Raw genomic sequence first — 6,422 nt, 5'->3', positions numbered from 1 at the left:
GGGAAGGGGCCCCCACGGCAGGGAGGGCTGGGAGCAAACGGTCCTGTTTCACCGGCCATGGAGGAAACAGGAGGGGAGGGGAAAGCAAATGCTGCTTTTCTTGCAGCAAAAAGGCAATGACCAAGGAGGGGATCTGGGATCTGTCCTACCGACGTTGTCCTTGTGTATCCCCTGGGTGCTGCAGCGGGTGCAGGATGGGCTGTGTCCGTCCCTCCGAGCACCTCCACGCACGAGGCTCTACCAGACCGGCAGCAGCAGAGAAACCCCCGGAAACCTCTTACCTTCCTAGTGTCCCTCTGGAGAAAGCTCTGCTTGGGCAGCATTGGCATTGTTTTCCCAATGCCCTGAGAGACGACGTGCCCCATGGCGGAGGAATGGACCTGCACGTGGGACATCTCCTGCGAGGAAGGGGCTGCTGCCGAGAGAGATACGGGAATTGCCGGGGCAGACGTGAGGGTGCACGTGGGCATGCACAAAATGCCGCATCTGCGAGACCTCATCGATGGCACAAAGGTGAGCAGGGAGGAGCCTCCCCCCTCCCCTGGGGTCTGGGTGCTGCAGCATCCCCATCCCCTCCACCTGGACCAGACCCCTGTGTGCCCCGGCCCACCGCTGCCAACAAGCTTTTATTCATTAGCAGACCAGAGAGCGGCACTTGGATTCAAAAGGATGCTCCAATCCCCAAACCCTCTTTTTAATTTTTTTTTAATTATTTTTTTTATTATAAGCCCTGTAAGTCTCCTCCAAGTCCGGTCCCGCTGTGACAAGCGGCTTCAAAGAGCCCCTCCACATTAAAATCGGATGCTGCTCCCGCACAGCCTGAGATCAGAAACTCCTGCAGTGGGGATCGATCGCATGATTAGGGGGAATTGATTGCCCCAGGCTCATTAGCATATCGTTAGTGCTGACCCCATGGCTAGCCCCGCTTGAGCGGGCCGTGACCTGGATGGATTAGAAAGTGCAGTGCGCCGAGGAGGGATGGGAAATCAGTAAACAGGAGAGGGGGAGGCAAAAACCCCGGTCGATAACATCCACCTCATTACCCCGCCGAGGCTTCGAGCGCTCAACACCCATCGGCCCCGGGAGCATCGCAGGGGGATGCAGCCCCTGGGGCACGGTCCCTTGCCCATAGCAGTCCCCAAGCGGAGCATCCCCCTGGGGACCATGGAGGGTTTCTTCAGGAGCTCCAGCCCTTTTGAACGTTGACTAACAGGTTTTTTTTAGTGCCGTGAGTCAGTAGCCCCATATAGGATTACCATCTGTGCTGTGCGAGGCCTCGCCAGACTGTGTTTTAGGCCTCCGTCCAAATGAAGCTGAAGAACTAGTTGGGTTTGATTTGTTGGTTTGTTGTTTGGTTTGGGTTTTTTTTATTTTCCTAAGTTTTGCACACAGAAGGGAAGAGGAACCCGGGCTGCTCCCGAGGCCCCGTCCAGCCTGAACCTCCCCAGGACCCACCTTGCAAATGACTTACCCAAGGTCAGGAGGCAACGTGCAGCGAAGAGCCTTGTACCAAACAGGCGGTGGGGTGCACCAAGGGGATGGAGACCCCCCCAGCACCTGGCTTTGCAGGAAAATCTGGGTTTGTCCTGAAGACCTGGGCTGCGGCACGTCACAGCTCTGCTATCGGCATCCGAGGGGACACAGAAAGTATTTCAGTTCGATCAAAGGACCAAGGGCTCTGGGAGGGGGTGGAAGGAGCAGCTTCATCCAGAGACCCAGGATAGCTGCTGCCCAATGCCCCGGGGTGATGTTCACCCCGAGCCAAGCTCCAGCCCCATCCCTGGAAGCACCTCAGTCCCTTCTGGGACTTTTGGGCTCTTCTCTGGACCGATTTGCACAGGAGCCCCTGTGCACCCTCTGCTTTCAGGTGGAGAAGCAATTCCCAGCTCCGGGAAGGGCAGGAGCATTAGAAATGCAATCAAACATGCAGCACCAGCCCTAATATTTGACTGCAAGCTAAAGAAATCTTGGCGTTGAGCAGGAGCAGCCTGGGCATTTTTCCAAGGCCCTGTTAAGCGCCTGGGGCCGTTCAGGAGGAGTCAGTGCCAGCAGCCAGCTGGGGGGGCCCAGCCGGGACAGGAGCCCCAGAGAGGTCACGGCCACGTATGCAAGAGTGGGATTGTTGGGAAAGTCTGTTCTCAGACATCCTTTGAGCATCCAGGATCAGCTGTCTCCTATTTTTTTGTTTTAAAAGATCTGATGTGCAGTGAGAGTTTCGAGGAGCCGGGATGCTCGAGGACCCACGTGCACAGCACGGGTGACCTTGGGCAGGGCAGCTGTCCCCAGGAGGTGGCATTCAGGCACGGAGACCCAGTGCCCATCTCAGGTGACCCCACCAGGAACCAGCATGGGCTGGACAACATGGGGTCCCCCGCAGCCCCCTGCCCTTGCTGTGCTGGGGGGGGATGTGGGGATCCCGCCTTCACCACCGTGCCTTCTCCATCTGCAGGATGGAGGTGCCCGTGTCTGACTGACAGCAGCACCGTGGGTGTTGTTCAGGTTTATGATGCATTTTCAAAGTAAAAAGTGCTAACAGCAAATAAATTCTGGTTTCCCAAACCACCAGCACAGATTTGACAAAAAAGAGGTTTCCTTGCTTCCACGCTGCCATTCGGGACATCGGCTGCAGTGAAGCTGCCGGCTCCAGCCTTGGATGCGGTGATATTCCCACGTGGGATGAAGTCCTCCACGTCGATGGTGTCCATCAGCTGTCATTTCGCTTCGTTTTCTATGTTGGGTGAATTATTGCGGGAGACTCCTTGCCTGCAGTCCGTGTTCAACCTTTGCCGGATACTCTAACCCAGCAAATGAATTAGCAGCGACGCGATAACTACTCGCGAATCTCGTAACTGTAATCGCACCACAGCGCTCCAGCGAGGAGCATTTGAGCTCCTATCGATTAATGAAACAGGTTTCCCCCTTTCACAAGATGACTCATTTCCCACTGGCTTTCGTGCCACCATTTTTGAAGAGGAATAACCTGACCGAGGAAGAGCCGGAGCACAGGAATGGCAGCTGCCCGCGGGACGGAGGCAGCAGCCGGTGGTCGTCACCTCGGCGCTTGCAGCAGCAGTGGGGGGGGAGAGGAGTGCACCCAGGGACGGCGCACATCCCGCAGCACCTCTCAGCTCCTACAGGTACCCCAGGAAACGTGGGACAGAGCCCAGCTCCCTCCCGCTTTTTGGCTATCGAGCCCCGAGGAGGCACCTCCGCGGCGTCCTGGTCACACAGCTGGCGTGGAGGCAGCACGGAGTGATGCCGCACAGACCCCGTGGATGCGGCTCTGAGACACGGAGCTCGCTTTGCCCCTCTGCAGTGGGACAGAGCGGGAAGCTGCTCTGCTCTTCACCTGATCAACAGGGACCGTGTTTCAAGCAGCTTTTTCCAACAAAAAAAAACCTTTCCGAGCCTTCTCTGTGTTTTTCCAACTGCAAGAAAGACGAGTGCCCCCGCTCCCCTCCAGCGCCGGAGGAGCCTCGTCCCACTCGGCACCGGGCTCCACCGCCCCTGAAATAGAAACGAGTAAGCAGGTTTCATCTGAATTACAGTGACCCTTCCAACCCCAACGCTTTACAGGAATGATTACACATTATTTTATGAATAAGTAATGTCTCGCCGCAGATTTCCACCTGTTCTGAGCATCTCCCTGTGATCTCTGTGGCTTTCAGAAAGGGAGTTGGAAACAGAAAACTATTTTGCAGGCAGCAGAGATGTTTGAAGCCTCCTTCATCCCGCGTTTCAAGTGTTTATCTCCTTCTCGGCGCAGCTGTGCCTCCTTCGTGGCAGGCGGGGGGGACTGAGCAGATCAAGCTCTTGACGTAAAATGTTTTCGCTGCTGCGGGTCCATCTCTCGGTCCGACGGAAAAGTTGTCATGAGCATCATTACTCCACCAAAGAGAGAAACTAAACGCCGCTAAATTGAGTTGGCAGCTGGATCCCAGAGACTGATTAATTAATCAGCTGATTAACCATCCACGTGTCCAACGCGGGCGGCTTCTGCGTCGCTTTGCTCGCCAGCGAGGGGAACCCGGGGTCTGCAGGAAGGTGCCAGGATGGCAGACGCGCCCGCCGCGCTGCAGAGGGGAAGGCAGAAAAGCCCTCGTGCGCTCGGCACGGTGGAGATAAATTACTGTTGTTTAAATATCTTCCTTCTCCTCTATGTAATAGGCCAAGAATTAAATAGCGGGAATTGCTTCACTGTCCCCTACCACCTCCACCTACCTGGCAAAAGGCAGAGCTGTAAAAACTGCTGTGGCCTTCAGGAAAGAAAAGAAAGAAAAAAAAAATCCCCCCCCAAGCTGCCGCTTTCCTTCCCTTGTCAAAAGAAGCAAATGAAAAAAATACTGAAAATGTTTCACCACCAACCCTAATGTCTCACGCTGTTTAGGTTGAAATTGGTATTGGCCAAATTTAGTTATTTTAACATCATTTCAAAACAAAGAGTCAAGATACTCCATTTTTTAAGTATTATGAAGAAACATTTTGACACAAGACCCAACCCCCATTCATCAACTCCTCGTCTAATTCAGCACAAGTTTGTGAACCATTTCCATCAGCCTGAAACAGCTTATCACTGAAGAGACCTAGCCCAGAGCGCCTGTATCCATGTGGGCATCCTCTCCCCTCTCGGGAGATGCAGCAGTGAGATGCCCATCAGCTCCTGGGAGCTGAGGACCTGCAGGACTCGCTGGGAGAGGTGACCCCAAAGTCCCTGCGAATCTTCTCCTGGGTCCAACGTGGAGCAGACTTCATCCCGTCTTCTTGCTCTACAGCGAACAAATGAAAACCTGGATGAGTCGGGTGAAGGGGTGCAAAACCTCCCGACTCACCTTCCTCCCCGCGGTGTGGGAATATCCCGATGAATATTTTGCACCAGTTTTGCTGTTCTGGCAAACAAGAGCTCTTTGGAGTGACAAAGAAAATCCCACCCTGGAGCGAAAGCCACGAAACAGGGGCCTGTGGAGCCACCGAGGGTCCGGCCCCAACCCCAGCCCCTTCCCGGGGCAGAGCGAGGGTCTGGAGAAGACCTCGGCCGCGCTGAGCACGAGGGGCTGCAGTGGACACGGCTCTGGCCTCGGCTCTTCTCTCTCCACGAGGCCGCAGAAGCCCCCAGCTCTGCCTCGCCCAGCTGCAAACCCCGCTCACCGGGAAGGGGCTTTCTGGGCTTGGACAGCAGCGCTTCGGGGTGATTTGGGGGGCAGGAAGGCGAAGAGTTCCCATCTCGCCTCCCTCCTCCTCTCCATGGCAGGCTGATGGCAGCGGCGGTGCATGCTGCCCTCAAGGGCTTTCAGACAGCTTCACAAGTGCATACCTCAGCAGGGCAGGGGCCGCCTCTTGTTCTCATTTTCCTAAATAAACTTCACGACAGCAAAGATTTTTTTGCACTGATTTGAACGGGTCCCCCCCCCGATTCGGATGCAGCTGCAGGACGCCTCCCTGCACCGCCTGCCCCCACCACCGCCGCGAACCCAGCTGTAAACCAACGCAGGGATCTGAGTCTACAACTTCTGGCTGACTTGCAACAGAATATTTTTATCATTAATTTTTCCTTATGAAATCTTCTCAACCACCTTTTCCCTTCCTGGGATCTCCTGGAGTCGGCGCGCGGGTGTTCAGTGCGGTTTTACAGCATCCCGCTTTGCAGCGAGCGTCCATCAGTGGGGTTAAGCTGGAAGCTCTTCTCCTTACGACGTTCGCAGCTTTGCTCGGTTGATTTTAAGCAGTTGTTGAAGAGCCAGCTAACAAATGCTACCACGTAACCTGGAAAACATTAAACACCGGTTAAAGCACCTGTATGTTGTCACAGGGGTTTAGCCCAGGGGCTGGAGGCAGTTTCGGCAGCCCGGGCTGGCCCTTTGGGCAGCAGAGCAGATGCTCCCAGGGGGTTTGCAGTCCAGCTTTTCTAGCAACACACCCCTGCCCCGTGCCCAAGCACCACCAAGGAAAGGTCCTCAGCCCCCACTGAGCCTCCCCGGGCATTTTTTGCCAACAGCCCCAGCCATCCCCTCTCCCACCCGTGCCGCCGTGCACAGAGCTCCTCCGACCCTCGTTTTCCAAGGGGATCCGTGTGCTGCCCATCGGGAGCAGGCGGCAGCGGGGGAACCGTGCTGCAGCCTCAGTTCCCAGGGTGGTGAGGCAGAAACCGAGGTGTTATTCAAACCCCCTGAACTTCAGGGCTTGGGGCAGCAGGGGCTTTGCAGATACCAGCGGTCAGCGGCGGCCCTGAGGTGCTCCGCGGGCACACGTGAGCGGGGGATGCCCTTGGGAAGCATCTCCCTTCAGGCAGAGGTTATAGTTTCACCCAGGGCTGAGGCATCAGACCTTGCTCTGGCACAGCTTGGCCGGTGGAGCCATCCAGTCGCGGTGGGATGCTGCCCCTGCCACAGCCACCTGCTGAGAGCCAGAGGAGCAAAACAGGCCTG

The sequence above is a fragment of the Pygoscelis adeliae genome, unplaced genomic scaffold (genome assembly GCF_000699105.1).
Source record: "Pygoscelis adeliae isolate BGI_AS28 unplaced genomic scaffold, ASM69910v1 Scaffold114, whole genome shotgun sequence".
Lineage (NCBI taxonomy): Eukaryota > Metazoa > Chordata > Aves > Sphenisciformes > Spheniscidae > Pygoscelis > Pygoscelis adeliae.
This window is presented reverse-complemented; position numbering follows the sequence as displayed.